The sequence below is a fragment of the Gallinula chloropus genome (assembly GCF_964237585.1).
Source record: "Gallinula chloropus genome assembly, chromosome: 21".
NCBI lineage: Eukaryota > Metazoa > Chordata > Aves > Gruiformes > Rallidae > Gallinula > Gallinula chloropus.
Window position 1 is genome coordinate 4,417,012 of NC_140106.1, and position 24,320 is coordinate 4,441,331.

Consider the following 24,320-nt stretch of genomic DNA (forward strand, 5'->3'; position numbering starts at 1 on the left):
TACAGTCAAACTGATCCTACAGTCCATGATGTTCTTGTAAAGACCTTCAGTATCACCTGACTGGCCATGAACCTGATCCAAACAGTGAAGCTTGGCCGGCAATGCTACTGAGAGAACAGGAAGAAGAAAATCCCACTCATTGGTAAACACTGTGCTTACAGCCAAATTGTTCAAAGCAGAATGACTACTCATAAAGTAGTTATAATAATAATAATGATAATAAATGAGAAAAGAGAGAGGAAAGTTCACAGGGCAGGAAAGTATTATCCTGCAGACAAGACACAAGCTCAGTTTCAAAGTGGCTCTCTTGTCCTTAGAAAAGCCACCCACTTGTCAACTAGTGCCTAACAAGAAAAGCCTCATTTAGCCACCTTCAGTTTAAAGATATTTGTTTTGACATGCAAAATCAAATCACAGCAGCAGACAATCAAAGGAACAGGAGAAAAAACACCAGCTAATCTAATTCCATGGTTTTCATTGTGACAGTTAAATAGGTTACCATCTTTTATGCTCCTTTTAACATGTTTGATCTACATCTAGGACATTCCAATCCTCTCATTTAATCTATCATGACAGCATCAAAACAGGTATTACACTCCTATGTTAAAGAGGCCAAGTGTGAAAAATACCCCAAGACGCACGCTTCAGGTGGCATGTAGAAGTTTCACATGTTGTAAAATATTTCTGCTGAAGAATTATGCAAATGACTTTTGTTTTGCACAGCCACAAGGATTAATAGGTAGGCATTATACACACACAGAGAGTATCATAATTTATTTTTTTAATATTTTGTGGATAATTACACTACTGATCGAGGCTGCCTGAAATCAATGTAAGCTCAAAAGCAACCCTGTCAATCTGACAGCTGGACATTTCTTCAAACCTGAGAAAGAATCCCTAGGCCAAGTCAACTTTTGGAACTGTGTAAAGGCATGTTCCTGTAGGATGCAACACAGTGGCAGTGCTTAAAGGAGGGAACCTGATCAGTATTTAATAGACTGCCAACTGCAAGAGAGAACTCCAGCACATTTGCAAATGTGCCTGTAGCTAATGAGTGCATGTGCAGCTCAGAAGGGTTACAGATCTTCACATAAAACCCTGACCTAAAGCTAACATTCCATTTGAAATCAAATTACGGGGAGGGGGGGATATTGTGTAAATAATTCATAAGAATTTTAATTGACATTTCTTTTCTGTGGCAACAAGCCTATTAGCATTTTGGGTGATTACCTGTTTTTTAATTGCTCTTTGGGTTATGGTTGTGCATTATATAAACTACACAGTCCTGATACGCTAGCACAATCTAATGACTAATTCTGCAATTGTACTCACAGTGACATAAGCAGTCTGACTTTCTTCAGTGGAATTATACTAGCAAAGGCAACTTACCAGTGAGAATGTATCGCACCATACCTTTATTCTGAGCCAAATTACGCCAACATTTTATGCACTCTGAAGTCCAGCTGGTTTCCACACCACTAATTACAGGGTTAGATATTATTTAATTCAAGAGCAGCTGATCTCAGTACTTTTTCAGATAGAACTGGTGTCACAGCAAGAGTGAAGGAACAGTATAGCATAGTACATTTACACATATTCTCACCCACCCCAACTCCTTATAACAGTACTTTACTAGTATTATTAAGCCTATTCTCAAGCATCATCCTGTGGAGATATTATAACCTACCAATCTCTCTTTCTTAGCCTGTGTTTAGGTTTTTTTCGATTTTAGAAAACACAGCGGTGGTAACTCAATTCTATCTAAGGATTCAATGTCAAAGCAGCTTGGGGAGAGGGAAAGCGTCACAAGCAGTAAAACCTTGGCCTTTGGATCGGATCCTATCAGTTCATCAGGTAAGTCTATTAGCTAGCCACTGGTGTTGACCATCTCATTTCAGGAGAAGCACGTCTGTGTAAATAAAGTTATACTCAGAGCATATCCTTAATGCACATCACCTTCATCTCCATTATAAATTCGTGTCTAGACACAACAGGAAGCAATACTGGAAAAAGGTTTAAGGTGGGGTTTTTTGGGTGTTTGGTTTTGGTTTGAGATTTTTTTTGTGGAGGATGGTTTGGTTTTGGGGTTTTTTTTTCAAATGCAATCATGTGTGTTGACAGATTTCAAGCTCCTTCCGGAAACCTCTGCCAATGCTCTAGCACATTCCCTTCCGCTGCTCTGCACAAGTCTGCACTGGGAAAAGCTGGTGAAAATGACAGCCCAGGAGATATTGGGTAATTATTCTGCGCAGTCATAGCTTCCAGAATCCCTTGAGTTCCCAAACACTCTCTCTTGTCAGGAAAAGTCATACCCCTAAAAAGACAAGGTCTATGCTGCTGTATTGGAAGATGTTCTTGTAGGGAGTATTATGTATGCACCAAAAGAAACAGCATAAGAAGCATTTATGGGAACACATAAATAATAAACAAAGTATAAAAAAAATGAACTGTGGAAGCTTAGAGTGAAGAATTGTCTTTCTCTGAGGACTCATAGCTTGGTGGATACGATGAGTCAGAAAAGACATTTATTTTTTGGCAAAATTATATCAACTGGTGTTAATGCAGCGCTCTGTATCCAAAGTGATTCAAGTAACCTGACCAGTTCTACCTGTAGATTTATACACAGTGCCCCAATCTGTTACCTACAGGTAACTAAATCTGTGAGCAGCTCTAATTGCTAACAGGAAAACTCACATGCCTCAAGTTGGGCATGTGCCTAAATGTTGTCAAGAGTTGGGCCTAAATTACAAATTACATTCCTTATGCCTCTGTGATTGAGCATGGCAGCTGTTTTAGCTTCATGCATCAACACACCACAACTACTGAGGCAAGAGAGCGCCTGACCTCATGATACTACTACAGGGAGAATTGCAGGTAGAGTGATTAAAATTACTCAGACGGAATGAGTCTTAAAATATAAACCCTATAAATTATATAGTCCTGTTAATGCCACAGGGACAGACTATACGGCAACTTCCATACACCTTCCCTCATTTTCACACCACCACTTGTTCAGAAATAAAGTTCAAACCCTGACGTCACACAGAAGAGAAAGCAAAGGGGCAAACTTCCCACCAGAGCCTTGGTAAAGAAGGGAGAAAAGGAAAACCATTGGAAAAAGCATTGGGAAAAGCATTGGGAAAAGCATTTCTTTTAGCAACAGTATTAATTGTAGTAAAAGTGTAATTTTCTAAGCCTACCACCTCTAGACTAAAGGAAAGTACGGGACTGCCATCTGCTGGCACTGCCTTATAATGAAAGATGGCAGCAGAATACTTTTTTGGAAGTTCCTGGCCAAAATAACAGCACTGGCTTGAACCGCCAAGGCACGCCCTGCCTACAGCAACTGCATCAAACGCATCAGGAAATACAGAGATTATGATGTTTTCAGAGACGTACTGCAAGATGTAACAGGGACCAACACAATCTTATACAGAAAACCAAAAGCAAAGGGAAATTGCAGAAACACAGCAAATGTCTGCTTACATCTGCAGACCTGGAAGCAGGTTCTAGTCCAGCCAGTATACCAATTCAACACAAGATGAAACTCCAGCAACACAGAACAGCATTAATCAGCCTGAAGACTATTTTTGCCTTGTTTGTACATCTTTTGGTGTACACTTGTGCCGTGTAATCTCATGCCACACATCTCCACAGAAGTGAAGCCTTCCACTCTGATTTTTCCTGAAACTAAGGGTAACATCTCAGGAGTGTCAGCTTAAAGTTACTGTAAATTCATAAGGGTTTTTTGAATCAAAAAAGTTTCATACCAAGAAAATCAATACTGCATACATTTTATTGTAATATTCCCTAGGGTCTTCCCTTAACGATAAAACCATTTATGGCTAAAATTAAGTTGCCCAATTGTTCCATTACTTCCTCTTTCTCATTATGCTCTAAAACATCCATTCAGCATTTTTTTCCCCTCTACTAATGTAACAGAAACTCATCTGCTCAACGAGATTTATTGCTTGCTTTTTTTCCTGTGTTCACAAGAGATTGTTGTGCATTTTGCAGTAGGTCTTTATTATCTAGTAATGATGGCTTGCAAATTAAATTAGTTTTTAATGGCACAGTTAAATTCTAATTTATGTTTTGGAGCTTTGTTTAATTAATTTAGTTGTAATGTAATCGCTTTCTCGCTATTATCTCACATTACATAGGAAGAACAAAGGACTAGTGACTCCGCTCCTCATATTCAGTTGTTTTGGTTTTATTAAATCTCGTTACTAATTGCATTTCCCTGAGAAACTTTTTAAACTACCGTAGGCTTATCTGAAGGGAGGGGGCAGGTGGCAAACTCTGGTTGCTCGGGATTCAGAGCCTTGAAAGGGTCGAACAGAACACTTAGTGCAGCTCACTGACTGTACGCACTGCTCCTGGACGCATACTCTTCAGAGGCATGACCAGTTGCTGCCCTACAGATTTTTGGTGAAAGCTGTGTGCGAGAACAGGGCAGTAAAGAAAAAGTAACAGCTCCGTATATTGACTTTTTCAGCTGCAAAGGTCTGGCCTCAAACCAGTCTGTTACTAACAACCTTCATAAGAGCAATTTTGGAGGACTGAAATGAGCCTTAAGGAGGGATTGTACCTCCAGGTCTGCCTCAGAGTGATTTTTCTCCCCTGTATTCCCATTAGATCACGTTCCACCCCTTAAATCTTTGCTTTTGCGACAACAGTTTCTCACAGGCATGCCACCTGCTAAAAGCAGGATGTTAAAAGGAAAGTATACAATACATATCTGGTAAGAAATAGATCCTATATATCCAACATATTAGTTTTGAATCAGTAAGTTTGATTTTGTCCACAAAGCTTCATGAACTAGTTAACCTTGCAAACCATCACATGTATTCTTAAAGGTCTTCCTTGCTGCCTTTACTTGTCTAAATAAATAATGTTAACTTGTTTTAGTTTAGTAGTATAAAACAACACACACAAGTCTATGCAAAACCAAAAACTTTGTCTTCTCTCATCTGTGTGTCGCGGCACTGTAAGCTGTTCAGGCCCGAAGAGCAAACATGTTCCAGATGCTAGAAGAGATCACGGACAAAAGCTTTAGAGGTCTGTTTCCTGCTAAGGTGACAACTCCCTGAATAGCCAATGCAGATCCCTACAAAGCTGCTACTCCACTTGCTAGCCTGTAAGATGGTAACAGCAGCTTTAACTAGAAATAAGGAAAATAAAAGAAAAGAATAAGAAAAAGAGAGTAGAAACTTTCCGGATAGACATTTTGGTACAGTTTCAATTTCAGCTCCAATGTCTTCTGACACACCATTCCTAGAAGTGACCCAGGAGAGCCTATCAAACGGAATTTACCCTCTGCAGTCTGCAACTCATAAACCAATAAAAGCTGTTTCTGGATGTTAGCAGCATAGGAGTAGGCGCTGAAATTAATTACAGGCCTATATTCAGTCCAGGGACAGCTGCATTATACAGGTGTACTGTTTTCTGATAACACAAACCTTCAGAGAATGGCTTTTGTGGTTTATTATGATAGGTGTAAATTCAGTTTTGCATGACCTTGCACGTTAAACGTGATTAATATGGCACCCAAAAAGAAAGTAATTTTTAGTACTGAGATGCAGTATAGAAAAAACTTAAGGGTTTTATCCTACTCTTGAATAATTACTACCAAAGCTATTCCTCATGGGAAGAATTTGCCTTTTTTTTAACTACATACCATATCTCTAAAAACCTATAGATCCCTATGTCACTGTTTGCCTTTAATGGCACTAGCAATAGATTAATAATTGTCCATAAACATTTAGTGACATTATTTTTAAACTTAAAATTCTCTCAGAAGCAAAAGAATATGAAACACTGCTAAGAACATATTTTTTAATTAAAGTTTCATAAGGGTAAAATACCTTTTCCTCAATGTATTCTTAACATCCAGAAGACAACATCCATTTAGTTGCTTTTGATACCTCTGGTTACATCTAATAGGCACTCATTTTCCAGTTCTAAACTGGTCTGAAAGTTTTTCACAATTAACAAAACTATCCAACAAGATGAATCTTCTGAAAAAGAGAATTTTTTTCTGCACAGAAGTTATAATTTATTCAAGCCCAAAATATTCCTCACCTGTTTGCTGCTGAATAAAAGATTGCCTGCTACAAGACAGTCATATAATCAGTATGACAGACCACTACAGATTTCAATTACTGTATCATGATCAGTGCCTAGAATAAAGAGGGAAATTTTGTAGAAGAAATCCATAGGAAATAAACTGGACTGACAACTGACTAGAATTCAATTTTGCTGAAGTGATACTGAAATAGGGAGAAGTAGCAGTACATTGATTAAGTTTCAAACTGCTGCATTACTAATACTGTCTCATGAACCTGTATGCTCTGTTATCACCATGGCAACATGATCATCAGAGCAATCCAGAGAGCATGCAACACTACAGACTGTTCATTTACATTTGTGATAGACGCTGAAAAGACTTAGGATTTAATAAGCCCAAATTTCCTCTAGTGCACAGAGGAAAATGAAGCCCAGAACCATAATTGAAGTTCATACATAACAGTTACAGGAAAGCAAAGTGGAAGATATTCTCAGTATTTTAAATACATAGGTTTATCCTAGATTTTATAGTAAAAATTTCCACCCTCCAAAATTCTTATGACCCATTATTACTAGAAAAAGTACACTGCTAATCTCTCATGCTGTATCCAAACAGAAATGCTATTATTTTCATGTTAGTCACATCTATTCTGCAGCTAAAGTAGTCTTCAGATTCTGGACTTTAATCTTCACCTTTAAAATCTGAGTAGTTTGCTCAAAAATTCAGATTTCACTTCATACCAGACTTCAAATACTCCCTAATCTCTGGATATTTATATCTCAGTTATCATGATGCATACATAATAAAAGGCTACAAAGATCTTTAAAAGATCAAAATGTACGTCACCACGCTCATAACTCTGAGCGAAGTATAACACAGGTTTGCATCAATCCCCTGGTCACTACCTGCATTTTCTCTCCTAGCTTGAACAGAGCTGCAACAATCACCCTTTAGTGAAAGGAGGACACTCAGACGGTCATCCAGTTTACAGCATGGTTCCACATAGAGGTGCACCAGCACAAGCCACAGAGCTACAAATTAAAGTAGGAATAAGCAGCTAAGAAAAGGTATACAGGAATTACAGTATATAGTCTTCTTGGCATAGGCTATCAGACTTAGACATACAGTATTATAATATGCAAAAAAACCTGTTATACTGGTGGCTCTTTAGGTTTGAGCAAGCAATATTTCACTCTGAATAATGATAGAGAAAGGATTCAGGCAGACACAAGTGAACTTATTTGCAAAACCACATTTTGGAAAAAAAAAACAACCCTAAGGAATTTATTTACAATTATGATTAAACCTGTTTTTTTCTAAAGAAAATCCAACCAGAGTAGGGCAGTGAGCTGGGATGAAGATGTTGACTGAATGACACAACTTCACAGGACATGATTATTTGAACACTACATTTTCACAGATCTTCCTGCAAGTCATCTCTTTTGAGAGATTTATAATCACGGTACTGTAAAAGCTGTCTGTGGAGAAAACTTGAGAAAAAACAGTAAATAACTTTTTGAGATTTCAGAAAAATATATTTTAATAACATAAATTGTGTCTGCTAACCTGGAGTTGTGTACTTTATGAAACGAAAATTACAGAGACTTCTCCATCAGCCACTACACATAATGCTAACTAAATGCCTGCGTTCAATTCACAGCAACAGGGACGAGGATGTCTGGCAAAATATGAAGTTCTCTGTTAGGGCAGGAGTGGAGCTCCACATGGGGAGGAGGAGAGGAGGATCATAAGAGAAAATGGTTTGCTCTGAGGTGTTTTATTTTTTTAATGGCAGTTATTCGCAACGCCTCATGAAACTGAAATACCACCGTAAATCCCGGAGAAAGAGAGAGAAATTAAAAGGCATAGAAGCAAGTCAAGCAGTCAAGGGCACAAGACAAAGATATCAAATCAACTTCAGCACAACGTACATGGTATGTAAACAAAGATGGGCTTATACGGCATGTGTACATACATGGTAACACTGACAATTTAGCAGTTTATATATTAACTGGAATTCGAAGCCAGAGTAATCAGACATGCCAAGTTTATCAAATCCATCAAATTGAACCCAAGCAAACACTCAAAAATAATACAAGTAGTAAAACCAGATTAGGCAGTAGTAAGCAGCAAACACTTAAATGTAATTCAGAGCCATTACAATGTACTTTTGTCTACAGTCATCAGTTCTGAACAACGCGGAAAAGTAAAATGCCATCATTTTCCAAATGTATAATTACAGCAGTTGACAAAGCTAATTGCAAAAGAATATCACCAGCTCCAGTTCCCTGCAAACTAGAAACTTCATGGATAAGAATGTAATTATTATAATTTGTCAAGTTCCTGTGCCATCAGCTGCACTACCAACACAACACGTGTTGCAGAATGCCTGCAGAAACAGACCTTGAACCCAACTACTACAGTAAGGGAGATCATTTCTAGTACAAGCTGAGAGTACATGTGACAAAAATATTTACTAGAGGAAATCCAGCATGTAAACATACAATCTGAAGAAACGAAATTCAAGTCAGCGCCGGACTGTCCTTGTAATTTCTTTTTGAACCAGCATATTTCTTGGCTTTTATCAGAACATCATGAACAACACCTGTATTACTTCAACCAAAAGTCAGGGAAACATGAAAACAGAAAGCGATGCCATAAAATCAAATGCAAGATTGGCCACCTCACAGTTTTCTGGTTGGCCTAGAATGGATCAGAACCTTACACCATAACTCTCGCTGCCATGACTCATGTTTACTGAAGTCTCCACTTCTTCCCACAAATGCTAAAATACAGGGAAAACATCTACTTCCTTACTGAGATGCTCTAAGCACTAAATATTACATTTATACTACTATATGGTTTCAAATAACATTGAAGACTGTATCTAAGCCTCCCCATATAAGAAGAGATAAGAAATCACTGCCCTTTTATTCATTCACTTTCCCTGCTACAGCAAAACAGTGCCCCCTTTAAGAAAAGAGCCCAAAAAACATGCCATCAGATGCTCAAGGATTTTTAAAAAACTGAATTACCTCAGTAAAATCAAAAAATAATGAAGTATTTTTTATGATACTAATCTTGCAGAACACATTAACAACTTGTGTCAAGGGTCTGACGCAACTTAGTACCAAAAATGCATTAAACACAACTGCCTTTGACTAATAGATATTTTATGTTAAAGGATAACTTCTAATTCTGCCAGGTGCAACCAGGCTGGTAAAGGGGCAGGAGGGCAAATCCTATGAGGAGCGGCTGAGGGAGCTGGGGGTGTTTAGCCTGGAGAAGAGGAGGCTGAGGGGAGACCTTGTCACCATCTACAACTACCTAAAGGGAGGTTGTAGAGCAGTGGGTGATGGTCTCTTCAGCCAGGTGACAGGAGATAGAAGAAGGGGAAATGGCATGAAGCTGTGCCAGGGCAGGTTTAGATTGGATATTAGAAAAAAACCTTTTTTTAATGAAAGAGTTGTTGGGATGTGGAACAGGCTGCCCAGGGAGGGGGCTGAGTCACCGACCCTGTATGTGTTTTTAAAAAAGGGTAGATGAGGTACTTAGGGATATGGTTTAGCTTAGGACATGAATGGTTGGACTTCATGATCTTCAAAGTCTTTTCCAACCTTGTGATTCTGTGATTTTTCTAAGCAGAAGGCTGGTAAACAAAACAGTTTCTTGAACAAGTCATTACTAGACTGATAAGAAAAGAACAAAGTAGTGTATGGAAAAGGTGTAGTTTGCTGCCTGTACAATGTGTACAAATGACAGGGGATATCACAAAGCCTGTACCAGCTTGAAGGTGCCAAAGCAACAGGTTTCTCTAGTTTATATTCACAGACAACACCAAAAAGGGCAAGAAGTCATCTTTGCTGTAAATGCAGCAGTATTTTTATTTCTATTTGCAGTAATTGTACATCTAGGACATTTATGCAGTACCCAGTCATTTCATACATATCATTTTATTTATTTTTGGTAGCTGTACTGTGCATACACGAGTGTATGCGATAAAATGCAAGATGAATCCATGTTTTCATTTCTAGAGGAAGGTTTCACATGAGAAGCACTGTTGTTATTAAACTGTTACCTGAGTGTTCTTGTGCTTCCCAAGTGGCAAAAATTCCTATATTTGCCATTTTCTACAAAGATATGATGTTTGTTCTTAATTCTCAGTAGGCAGGTATCTCACCAACTTCAATGGGAACTTTGACATAGGATCACTCACAGTGATGTCATTATGACTCTGTCCTGAGATGTCAATTATTTCCTCAAGAAATAGATTCAGACATAGCACAGAGAAGAAAAATCTGTTAGAAAAGAAATAACTTGCATATACAACACTAAAATGGACCACAGTAAGAACTGAGAAAATAACCTTTCAAGGCAGAATGATATGTATTTTTGAAATAAAAGATGACCAGTACAAGTTCACTCAATAATCATCTGATGTTTAAAGGAGGAAGTGTAGTCCCTCTAAAGAAATCCCCCCCCCCCTCTTCTTTCCAAAGCTTAAAGTGTTCAGTAAGATCCATTTTAGGAGAACAATAAATTACAGCAATTTGAGGGCAAAATAGGGACAGGAAGGAGAAAAGAGTAGTCGCTCCTTTCCTACTTTCCTTCCATTTTCTGATATAGTAGTTAGTACACACTTTGGAGTAGTAAAGGGGACTCAAAGCAGGGATCACTTATTCTGAGTGCTCACCTAAAGGAGAAAAAAAATAGGAGGAAAAAAAAAAGGACTTCCAGCTGAACACTCTAAAGGGCATTTACTAGCAACAATGATTTCAACTCTACCCCTTCAGGCTTCAGTGGAAAAAGGACCAAACAGCCCTGTAGTCACACTCTTCCTCTAGTATTGTTTCCCCTGCCTGCTTATGTCCCAAAATCCACACGGATCTCTATTTACTTGCACATTTTAAGTTGTAACAACTGTTCTATTTTGCCCTATACTACCAGTCTTCCCATAGAAATATTTACAAATGATAATTCAAAAGTTCTCAAGCAATACCCCATAAAATCTAACGTGTAACATCAGGTAACAATTTAAATACATGTTCTGTAATAGCTCCAAATTTTTATTTACACTACACATATTTTTCCCTACTGAGTTCTAATCCTCTAATGTTAATGTAAATTCAGACTTCTCATATAAGAAGTTGAAGGGTTTTCAAATATTTTACTAGTTCTTACATACTGATTTTAGTTTTTTCCACAATGTAACTATCCATTTAGAGTCTGGTCTGAATTTCAGGAGTCAGCAGGATGATTCTTGTTGATTTCAGCCATCATCTGAGCAAACCAAACCAAGGTAGCATTACTTAGAACCTGAAACACAAGTAGGGCATTGTCTAATGAAAATCATTTAAAGGATGGACTATGTGAAATAATTACTAACAAAATAGCTGATATTTGATTCTAGTTTACAATCAGTTAAGCAGGAAGTCCTAGAAACGCCAAACTCAACAGATGGTCTTTAGGTAGCCACTCGACTGATCCACAACTGTCAGCCTTTTTCCCTTGTGTTTTGTCTCTTAAATCCACATATTCCTCTCTACCTTGCAGAAGTTTTCAGAGCTAACCTTTTCTGTCAGTTGGTTAGAGGGAGGGCGGTGTTCTGTATTTGGTTAGCTTGTTTTTACTTAAGACTGGTCTTCACCTCCAGGAATTACTACAATGTAAATCAAAAAAATACTAGACACCAATTTTTGAAATGCACATGGAGTAAAAATGCTTTTCCAGATGATTCTGAAATAATTTATTCTGTCTGCATTGCGACCTAGCCTTTAGGGATAGTCCCCATAAAACAAGGAGGAAAAACAACTGATATTCTATATCTTCCATGAGATTTCATAGGATTTTCATGATCAACATAATTAGAATTTCCTTTTTAGTACACAACAATCAAAGTGATTTTAAGGAAGAATCTCTCCTTGACCAAAATCCTAGATGTGTTCAGCTCAGCTGCTGCCTTAATTCAAACAAGGAAACAGCAGTAGCGGTAGTGTGTGTGTGTGTGTGTATATATATATATATATATATGCCCCCCACAACACAAATACAATTATTTGCTTTAATGACAACTTGGTGACAGATGCTGGTGCCAGTACTCCAGTATAAATCCACACTATTAAATATCTTTCCTCAGCCTGACACTTCGAGCTTTACACCCAGAATCTTTATGCTGACATGCAGCATGTTATATGCAAATGGAATCCCACCTTATCTATTTTGTTAAAACTAATGGCTATCACACAGACAGATCAATCCTCAGCACCGCATCCCCCTTTCAGGGACCTATTCTTCTACAGATTCACATTTCTTAATGATCAAGACCTCAAGGTAGAGGCATTATCCTTTTTTCTTCGAGTATAAAGGACACGACAATTCCTGGTGTTACAAAGACAACAGTAGTGTCCTGATTGCATTAGTTTGCCACTGTTTTCCTAGAGTAGAACGAGCCCCTCAGGAAAAAATACCTTATTTTTTGAGGAAGGAAGGGATAGAGTGAGTTTTAACCATATTTGATATTGGCCTGTTTGCCCCATAACATCATTTCAGAAAACTCTGGATTTGATTTGGGCTGAGGTTATGCTTCTATGGTTGAATTTTCTCTTTTATAATTTAGATTTTCTTGGGTTTCAGATTTACAAATATAAAGTTTCTTTCACGCATAAATGCTACAGCAATCACTGCTCCCTCAATATCTATTCTTCCCTTTTTCCTTCTGAAAGGCCAGAATTATTTTAAACCAAGTTGTCATTTCTGCTTCACACCAACCACTGTTTTCCATTTTTGGAAAGTAGAAAGTTTTCTAGTCTATAACTTTGAGTAACAAATACTGTAGTGCTTTATGTGAATTTCTGAGAACTGACTTTGCTACTGGAGTAGAAAATATTCTAATATTTCATTATTTTATTCAAAATAGATATATGTCTTTTTTTCCTGGAAGCTTCACATATCTCCAGCATAGTAATCATCCTAAGCAGCATTTACGAATGGAAGTGGCTGCTTGCACATGGCATTGACTGTACATAACATATCAAGGTCTTTTTTTTTCATTACTTCAATAATTTAGAGGAATCCACTAGTTCACCCAGTACGATTAAGTTACGCAACTTACCTCAAATATTCCTTTGAAGAAAGTCACACAGCCTTGTACACCATTGCTTGTAGTAAATACTTCTTTAAAACACATGGATCATTGACTGGGGGCTCATTCTCACTGAGTGCCAGCAAGGGAACCCAGGGCAGTAGAAGTGCACAGGACAGTGACAGCTTATCTGTAAGAGATAGATCTGTTTAATCCAACTGTATAATAAAGCTCTACTGAAATCCAGTGAATTTCACTACTGGAGTATAAACCAGTTTTTGGTGAGGCAGAAACCTTTAAAGTCTGACAGATGGAGTTTCTCCTCCATTTTCATTCTTGTTTCTTCCCCTCTGAAGTATTCAGTTCCATTTATGAACCAATTAGGGGATAAAGCAGTTCTTAATAGGGCACAGAACTAGGTGCCACCAGGAGATGCAGATTCAGTTCTGTCACTTTTCAGTTCTGAAGTCCACAGCAGCAAAATCTTTCTACAGACTGTAGAAAAATTAAAATACAATAAAACAAAACAAAGCCCTCTATTTAAACTCTAGTATTTTTGCCCAGATAAACCTCAGCAAGTCTTTTCTCATCAGGCCACATGTTGCTTGGATAGGTAGAAGACACCACACTGAATCCATAATACAAGAAGAATAAAACCTTCCAAAATAAAATAATATTAAAAAATACCATAAAACTAAGGGGGGGTAGTAACTCCAGAGTTTACTCAGTGATATGCTTTTTGGATAAAGCATATTATACCTGCTTATTATGCCCAATTGAAGAGCAGTAGCTTCAATAATGCTCAGTTAACAACTACTTTTATGTGAAAATCAGTTTTTGAAGCAAAAGACACCAAGCTTGAATTTCCATGCTCTGCTCAGAGAACTAGCTGAGTAACGGAGTTACTAGGCTCTGGACTATGTGGCATTGTGTTTGGTGTAGAGTGACACCTTTCAGACTGGTGGGCTTAGGTTTAGTATCGTATTATAACTTACTTCTCTGTAAGCCCAGCACTGCAACGTCAATAAAGACAAAATTTCCTACGCAAAGATTCCAGTAATCAGCTCATTGTCATCTCCATCACAGATGCAAAACATATGCTACAAAGCTACAACATCTTACCACTTCTGTCTGCTGAATTTTACATTTGCTAATGACTGCTACAGAAACAGGTGCTGCTGTAAAGCCATGGGAAAGCACCAAATTAGCCATATGACTATGGCAGTAATGCAAAGTTGTCCACAAGAGGGGAGGACTTCAAAGTAAAAACATGTGTAATTCATTTTCTTCGCAGACTATTCTCTGGTGACATTTGTACAGACCTCCATGTGTTAGCAATCTATGTGTGATGTTTGGCAATTGGTTCGAAAGCAGGTTTTACTCTGCTGAGTGACAGCAGCAGCAGTGATTAAATGAGGCTGGAATGTAAGGGCCTGCTGAGCTTCCCCTGACAGAGAGCAGCCAAGCCACCATACTTGGGAACTTTAGGGTGCTTTGGTGGGGTTTTTTTCTTGTTTTCCTTGCCAACTTGTGATTTGTTCTGTTTGACTTACCTCCCCTTTCCTTAAGACTGTCACTATCTATGACAAGCTAATTATGATATATTCATTTCTGAATACTTTTAGAGCGATGTCCCAGAATGTCAAATAATGTTGTAATAGAGATGAGAAGAAAACAGCAGGTGCTTTGACATCTAATTTAGCTGAAGCTGCCAGCCTGAAATAAGAGAAGAAATGAACATACAACACATACCACGCATATATTTATGAAATCTCTATGTACCTGCATAGCAGAGAACTTGAATTAACCTAGCCAAAAGATTTCACTGTTGTTCTGTATCCCTTACGTACCATATACTTAGAGAGGAGGAGGAATGCAGTTTGGAACATCCATCTCCTCTGCAACTATTAACCTGCAGAGACTCATCAGAAGTGAAACTAGGGCTCAATACCAAGATATTCCCATCACATTCAATAGCATCTGAAGCTGTTCCACATCTCACAGAAGAGGTATCATACTTTTCAAGGTCTACTGTTAGATAAGCATCAGAGAAAAAAACTTTTATAAACATTACTGGCACAATCTCGAACAATCCTGCCTAACCTGTCTAGGAAGTCTTGATAGAAGAATAAGCTTTATGCTTTCTATGATTTTAAGTCATTCCTAATGAAACTATGAATTAAAATGCAAGTTCATTCAGATTTTATCTGACCCCTAAATCTCAAGTAATTTGTTGAGAAAAGTCCTTCTCTGTTCACTAAATCGCAAGCTCAGGACAGAAGCAATATGAGTGGGTTTTCCAGAGACAGAGGAAGCTGTAATAGGAAAGGTTTTAGGCAGCAAGAGAAATGTCTTCTTACCACTCACATCGCTTTTAGCTATCTTCTAATACTACTTGCATTACTTTGACATTTTAATGTTTTCTTATCCCAGCTTTAGGACTATGACTATACACAAGTCGCCTACTGCCTCTCCCTCCAGACAGGTATGCAAGAGATCCATGTAAGCTATAAAAGCCTCACAAAGGGTTTTAATTCCCAAAGCAATTTTGTCTTGGGTCTCAGCTTCCTTGGAAACTGATGGGACTTCAGGGCGGTCCAAACAATCTCACTGGAACTTAGTTAAAAGCCTTCCCCAGAAACTTGGCCAGACATTAAGCATGAGGCTATACCATTTTTATCTTACGAGGATTCTTTTTTTCAGACACTGTTTTTCCACATGTATCCTTAGTTTCTTGCAGCTGAGGTTTAATGCACATCTCCAGTGGAAGTAGTTTAGAATGGTTTGATTTTACTAGGTACGTTTCTTCTGGTAAATATTAATTTTCTTATGCTATTGTATACCTACATATTATACGTAGCCTTCTGAGAAAACCAAGATTGCCTGCTTTCCCACTTGGACTCTGAGAGCAAGACTTACAAGCAACCTAATCTAGGAGCTTATTACTCCAAGCTTACGTAGCATTAACAGATACAGGTAGAGGAGTTAAAACATTCTTTAGCTGTGACTTTTTTTGTCTCTCTCCATCCGCTTTATAGGAGTTTAGAAGCTCAAGTCAAGCATCTGTAAATTACGTGGCTTACCAGAACTGGCTATGCAGAAATCAGCTGAAATCTAGAAAACCTGAAGACAACAGAATGATTAGATATTAACTCTGCTTTGCTATAGTTCCTCTTCCTATATATGCATATTGTTTTATACACTAGCATACAGTGTTAGGGTATCTCAAAATACATCTAAAAGCAACCAGTCTAAGACCAGCATTCTTTTCCACTTTTGACACCTGCCCAATATGCGGCTAATTTTCTATGACTACAGAAACTAACACAATTATTTTGAAGGAGGAAAAAAAATCATGTAACCAACAATATTCTTTTTGGCTCCTTAATGTGAAAGATGCCACCCACAGCTACTGCCTTCTATAGGTGCAGACTCCTTAACTCCCAGGAGGTGAAGGACAGAGGCCTGCACAGCTCTACAGACATTCTGAGAGCACTGAAAGTAAACTCTTCAGACAGCAGGCAACCCTGCATTAGGTAAGTGAACCTTCAAAGCCAGTAAGGATGTTGGAGAAAATCATATCACTGTTCTTGAATTAGAACTGTCCCACAACAGAAGTTTCTATCCTCTTGAGCTGAAGTTTCTTCCATCCCAGGAGAAAACCAAAACCACACTGCCTATTCACCAGCCACACCACGAGCCCTGAAAACAAGATTGCAGAGAGATGTTTCAGTACAAATTTACTTCAACTCTCCTGTGAAAAAAATACTTCATTTATATGACATTCAGCCCTTCTAAGGTTTGGCAAGGATAGTAAAATAAGCTACAGGCAAGAATGAAGTACTATATACTGCACACAAGGTGAGAAGCACTTTGGCTTTTTTTTGTTAGCTCTCAATATTCAACGGCAGCAATAACACCATTCATCATGTAAACTATCATGGTCTCTTTCACAAAAAAAATATATATATAAAATAGTGTCTTATTAACAACACTAAGATCTCTTCGGGTGCTCTGCCATCTCTGAAGTATGCAAGCATATGAGGAATGGGAAGAAGAGACATTAATTATTGAACTGAGAATGGAGGAACATAGTCCTCGTGAAAGTCAAAAGACATCTGGGAAACTGGACTTTCTTGTAAAACACTTCTGAGACTGATGTACTCATAGATCAAGTGCTTACGCTTTCTTTAAAGCAGCTGAATGAATACCAGAGAAGTCCTACATTGAACAGTACTGCCTGCAAGACCTCAAATCTGACAACTTTATTTGCCACTGCAAATTGCTAACTTAGCAATCCTAGCCCTCAGGTATGGTAGTCACTTGTTTCCAGTACAAAAAGCACAGCTGGCTTAGCACATATGAAACTGAATGTATAAACACATCTCAAATTCAAGCATATGCCCTACGTGGCTCTTCAACAGACCTGCATCAAGTCGGTACTTTCATGTTTGAGTAATTTAAACATGGAAAAAGTTTAAATACCTTTAGATTTTTCCTAGTGCTGTGCATGAGTACTGAAAAAAGCAATTGTAACAAAGATCCTAGCATAACACAAAGATTAAGTATTTCCAACAGTATAATGGCCAAAACCTACATTTTTATACCTGGCACTACACATTCTTTATAACACTAGCAATACCTGTAGCAAATTGTGCTTATTAGCCAGAAGCCTCGGGCTATCGTGGTCACCTCAATAAATTAATGCTGCATGTAGAGCTCAAGTCAAAATGTAAAGCTGGGCTAATGTGAAATGTGCAAAGCCCTTTCTGCAATAAGCAATATATTTTAACAGGCAGCTGACACACCAGTGTGCCATGATCCAGGTTGACTGCTGGTGTCCAAATCATTGGTCTCAAGCTTTAAAGCCATGGGGTGTAATTTCCACTTCTAAAATGGGTACCCTGTGGGGTGAATCTGTCTGGACAGAGGATTAGATAACCTTCACAACATCTCTGCTAGAATCCAAGCTAGCTGTCAGTATAAATGTGCCTATTATGTAAAAATACTCTAAGTGTAGCATCTTAACTCCCAGGTAAGATGCCAGCCCTAAGCAAGGACCATCATGACAGTATCTAAACTAGTACATATAGAAGCAGTAAATTCTCCAGTCTAGAGGCATACCCTAGATGCAACCACTCCACATGCTGCAGCGAAACTTGCACTTTGATCCTTGCAGGAGAGAAACTCAGGAACACATGCTAGAGGACAAAAGAGCAGCGCTCCAGGTTTTTCACTGGGCATTTCAGGATCAGGAACCTTGGACACAGTAAAGAATGCATCTGTCCCTCACCATAAATGCAGTATTAAAAAAACAAGATAGGGATTTTACTTCATGCAAGACAAACCAGCCAGAATGTTCCTCTTCCTTTCAGACACTGTTAAGATTTATCAATCACGTGTACATTTTTAGATGGAGGGCAGTTTTTTACTTGGCTTTCTCTGCATGAGTTAAAACTAGCTAAACACTACAGAACAGTTAAACTGTCATCTTAAATAAGTCTATTTTCTGTCTTCCTTGTTCCTCTTGCTTATGTACCTATATATAAGGATAAATACATATATACACAGAGATGGATGGATGGATGGATGGATGGATGGATGGATGGATGGATGGATGGATGGATGAATAGGAAAAAAAAAATGAAATTCCATTTAAAACTTTTCTGATTATCCTTGCAGCTTCTGGAAGGTTTCCTCTCTGGGAGAGCTTTAACAGCTCTATCCTTCCTCCCAGAATAGTTGGGTAGTTCAGTTTGCTTCTGACAACAGTGTGCTGTTCCGTAATCAGAGCCAATTGAGAATCAGGCAGAGACCTGCTTCCTTCAAAACCTAATAGGTCAGAGTTGCTTAATATAGCAGACCACAATAACCTGTTCACAACCATCCTTTGCAAGAAAATCCTTTAAAGGCATAAAAGGATAGAAAAAGTTCTCAAAAAACGCCCTGCCAGCAACTCTTTCTATTCTCTGGTGAGCTCTAAAACCTTCATAAACACATCTATGACAATGTCTTGGAAATATACATGTCCCTCTGACGAGTCAGGTAAATTAAAATTTAAAATTGTTATGAAATTGTGGAATCTTTTGCTGAGAGGATCTCAAATTCTCAAACTGAAAGTTCCTCCAGTCCCTGATGTTCTACAGAGTTTTGCTATAGGTTTTTCATGAAGAAATCGTAATCTCCTACAAAGTGATTGTCCCAACAAAAGCTTGAAAGCAGAAGTCCTTACACCAGCCTGAGTTACACAAAAAGAAATCACAAACAGAATTTCATAGCAAACTCCCAGATGTGCCCCAGAATGCACACAAAATAGTTTTATAGTTGCTTAAAAATCCCACTCTCCTCAACTGGCACAAGTGACTAGGTAGGACCAATTAACCCAAAGCATTTACACTAAGTGAAAATATTCTTTCAGACTACACTTAACTTTGGATCCAGATCAATATCCAGAGTAATTAAACAAAAAATAAAACAAAACCATAAAATAAATAAAAAGCAACAAAAACATCCACATCACTGAAATCCTCAGTCACAAAGCTAAGCAAGGAGAACAGCTGAAAGTCCAATGTCTTAACAGCACAAATCACTGAGAGACCATAGCCCAGGTTTGGATCACAAAACAAATTTAACTGACAGAATAACCAAAGGAGGGTTTCAGCATCCTGCTCTGTCACTTCAGTCCATGTATTGCACTGTCAAAAGAAGGTTTTATGATGAAAACGTTCAGCAACTTCAGCAGCTTTCACTAAGGGCTCACTATACCCGTCCTCAACCCTATGCCTTCTCACTTTTCTAATACAACCTATTTGCCTATTTCACAGAAACTGTTCAATGAGATCGTGGTTTTAACAACTTTTTCCACAATAATTCCCAAGTCTTTTTCTTGATCACTGTGCTGGATGATTGTTGGTATTCCCCAGATTATTTAGTTCTTTCAACTTTAATTATCTGACACTTCTCTACATTGAACTCTATTTGCCATCTGCTGGCCTAGTCTCAAGTGAAACAATTGCTTCTAATTTTGATTGTGTTACTCTACATTATTTTCTCTGCCTCTAATCCTGGTATATGCAATCTTGGAGGTTTTGTTTTCAATATTCTTTTTTTCCAGTCAGCTTCATAAGTGTCAAGAGATATGGCTCAGCCAGCTCAGAAAAGAATTAAATGGTGGGGGAATGGCTTTGTTTCCATATGAATATGTGTACTTCAGTAATTCAAAAAACATAAAAGAACTTGAAAACTGTTTATTCTTAAAATCGGACTTAAACTGACCTGCGTATTAGTTGATTTCAGCTCCCTATTGCATGTTTTGCTGTCACTTGTTGGCAACTAACAGCTGTATTTTGTGCTTTGCAGAACCAAAGCCTATGACACCTAGTTAGTTTTCCCACTGGCTTCAGTATTCTTTGGCTCAGGCTTGTCTAGTGTTTTCTTCCCAGAAAAGTCCAGTTACTTCAATTCCAGATAGAAACATAACTTCCTAACATTTAACTTTTACAGAAGATAAGTTTGAATCCCACAGGGTTAACTACAGTTTTTTAAATCAGCAATTGGTTTTATGTCTTTAAAAATCTGCAGAAGGAAATTTAATGATCACACAGGGCAAGTAGTAGCATAGAACAAGAATCTGCATCGCAAATCATTAGACTGACCAGATCACCCTTAGTTTTATTCCACATTAGAATATTTTTCAGCGTACCCCTGTAAGTGGACTTTATCTGTAGCCTATCTGAAGGCTGAGAGGTTAACTCACATTCAGATTAAAAGTCATTAATTTTCTGCCTCAGGAATTTGGTAATGAGTAATTTAAATTTCTTTTTATATCAGCAGAAATATGATCAAACAATTTTTGTACCTGCTGAGCAGAAGGTTTTGATTTTCTCTGCCACCATAATGATATCCTTTAAGAAGGACAAAGAATCAGGTCTTCTGATAATCAGATATTCTGATTGCAAAGTCAGTTAGAAAAGCAGTACCTTGAATTCAGGTCCCACTAAGGAAGGGTGGGTCTTTTTCCAGTATTTCTAAGTGGTTTTGTCTATTCTGACTATATATACCCATACACACACACACATATATATCTCTCCAAGTTCGACTGAAGCAACCTACTTTAGCCAAACGTCCTTTGAGGTCCCTTCCAGTCTGCATTCTCTGATTCAAAAACCCTGGAAATGGATCCAGTCACACACATCAGAAGTCTTCCTAAAGAAAGATGCAACAAATCCTGAGGGTGAATGGCACAAGAGACATCTGAAATCTAGCAGATGATAGAATTTAATTTCATAAAATATTATAAAAGCTTTAAAATAACTAGTATTTCCAGATTTTTGTAAAATGTGTATTGTGTTTAAGAGTGTTAATTTAAACAGAAAATCTTGTTTTCAGAACCGAGATTTTTGCACGCTCACACCCTTCACTTCTGCAGTGGACTGCTCCATCTGAACAGTTAGGCTTGGAATGCATCTACCTAAGTGGTCTAATAGACTGAGCTCTCTCTTTAAAATAACAGCCTGGTCTACCAATCATACTTTAGCAACTCAACTCTTAGGTTACCCTTGGGGGCTGAACCCTTCCTGTTTTATTTCCTGCTATGATGAAGCAGATGCTCATTTCTAGTTTATGAAGGGTTCTGCTTAGCTCAGTGACAGCATTGATTATGTCTAAAATTATCAATTATCTAGTATTATTGCTTATAAAGTGGCATCCTCTTCATACAGATCCACAGAAAACTCCCCCAGTACGGCTGTTCTGTTTGTTGCCACAAAATTAGTCTTTTACTTGAACACTGCCTTTGGAAAAACCTCAGAGGAATCAGTTATACACAAACACATTTTAACTAGGCTTTGGAAAAAAAAAAAAAAAAACAACACAGAAGTGTTTATGCTCTATTGGCCCTCTTAGCAGGGGCTTTAATTATGAACAGGAACCTCTGCCCTCATGGCACAAAAGAGTTGGCACAGAAGCTTCTCTGCCTACTACTGCTCTCCCTTATCCCTCAGCCACCACTGGCATGGCTCTCCTGTGGAGGAGAGCAAATGAGGGCAGTCAGTGCTATTTCTAAAGCAGCTTTAATTCTCCATCAGTTTCCTGCCAAGAAATCTCAAGGAATCTCTGCTTGGCTAAGAAGCTGCTCTGGGCACACAGGGTTCTCCCAGGGTGCTGCCATGGTGCTCAGGGAGCGATCGCTCCTCGGGCCCAGCTCTCAGGAGCACTGAACGCCACAGGGCAAGGGTCCCCGGGATACCAGCTCACCCTGCCCAGCTCCAGCTGCCCCAAGATTACAGGGCAATTACGTGTCCAGTTACAGACACGGCCTCCCAGGCAGCCACGATCTCTGCAAAGCCAGGAAAAGAGGCATCACAGGGTACCAGGGTTCCCGATCTGGTGGGAGCAGGTCCACCCCTGCTGCTCTGTGGCTGCCAGGCAGCGTTTCAGGATGATGACGATGGCTGCTGCAGATGCTCCGGCTCTCAGAGGAGCTGGGATCGGTTGTCCGTCTGTCCCGCTGCGAGGTGCAGCTGGCGGTGTGGGACCAGGCTCCTGAAGCTGCAGCCAGGTGCCTGTGGAGACAGGAGGCTGCCGAGGCTCTGCCATGGCTGCGGTGCTGGGTGCTGCAGGGTGCCGTTCAGCGCTGGCTGTGCTGTTGGACGCAGGCACTTGGCTGCACGTGGAGTTGTGTCCCCTGTTTGGAGGGCCACAGGTCCTTCTTGCCTGTCAAACCACCCCAGAGGGATGCAGGCTGTCACCCAGGGCCCTTCTGCAGGCCTCTCCCAAGGGCTGCTCTCTGCCCTCGTCGCCCAGTAAGGCCCAGCCTTGGACCTGCTCCCATGGCCGCACGGCTGGTGATTGCCCAGCTCTCTGGTCTGCCCAGGTCTCTCTTTGAGGTCTAAAAGACTCATTTTAGGGGTCCAAGGCCTCATGGAAAAGTTCCAAGCCGCACTTTTAAGGTGACAGGACTCCCCTCCTTAGGAGCCCAGACCATCCCTTTGAAGGCCTCGAGCCTGCTTTTGAAGGCCCCACCACCACCTCCACGTGAGAGTACAGAGCCTCCTTCTCTGGCTCCTACGTGTCGCTTTTAGGAATCATTGCCCAGTTTAGAAGATTCAGCACAGAGTTTTGTGTGCCCAAAGCCTGGTTTTACGGTGCAGACTCCTCACACAGGGAAAATGGCCTCATTTGTTTCATGCTCAAAGCCTTGTTTTCAGACTCCAAAGAGCCTGGTTTAGGCTGCAAAGCATCTCTTCAGGGCTCCAAACCTGGTTTCGGGGTGGGAAGCCACATTTTCCATTCCTAGAGCTCCACTGTCGGCATTTAAAGTCCTGTTCTGAAGGCCAAACCCCTGCTTTTGAGGTCCAGACTCTCCTGTGTGGGGCCCAACGCCCTCTTTTCCAGCTCTAAGCCTCCTTGTAGATCCCCAGGCCCTCTATTATGGACCAAAGCTTCATTTGGGCAAGGAGGGGCAAGAGGCTGCTGAGGGAACTGGAAGACAAATGTTGTGAGGGGTGTCTGAGTGTTAGAAATGCCAGTGGTCCTAAAGAAAGGACTTGAGGTATACACGTTAGTGAAACAGTAATTTATTATACATTCTTGCAAGAGCTGGTACCTAACAAAGAAGGCACACCTTTGGTCAGAGTTTGTAGCACCATATCCTTATTCAAAAATCATTAGATTACCCCATACCCCTGTACATATTCATAACCTGTCCCGCTTCCTATTAAAATGAGTTCCAAGAATTGATTTCCATCAACTCCTCCCCACTGCGCCTGCACACTGCTGTTTGGTGGTGGTCGTTGAGGGTCGTGGGGATGAAGTCGGATGGCTCCTCTTCGTCACCACAAGTAACCTTCTGTCTTGCGCAGATTCAGTTACCCCTTGACTCTGATCCAAACTACAAGTGGGGTTCCTGCCCACACACCACCGGCTGTCCCCCGCTGCAGGAAAAGCCTGGGCAGTGGGCTCGATGGGGATGGACCTCGATGCACAGGACCCAGAGCACCCGGCGCCACAAGTCTCCTCGTGCCCAGAGACAAGCCCTGGTGCTCCCTTGCAGGATGCCAATGGCTTGGGAGATTTCTCCTCCAAGGCCTTAGAGTGCCACAGCCTCCGTGAGCTTACATTTGAAGCCGTGGGGAGATCTTTTCTCACTGGGACCTGTGGCACGATGGG

At 39.6% G+C, this 24,320-nt stretch overlaps 1 protein-coding gene across 1 annotated transcript in view; it reads right to left on the reverse strand.

The window, feature by feature from the left end:
- Nucleotides 1-24,320, reverse strand: part of LOC311199750 (tubulin polyglutamylase TTLL13-like) — a gene marked incomplete at both ends in the record, with an annotated part of 446,429 nt that overhangs the window by 378,065 nt on the left and 44,044 nt on the right. The window lies entirely within an intron of this gene.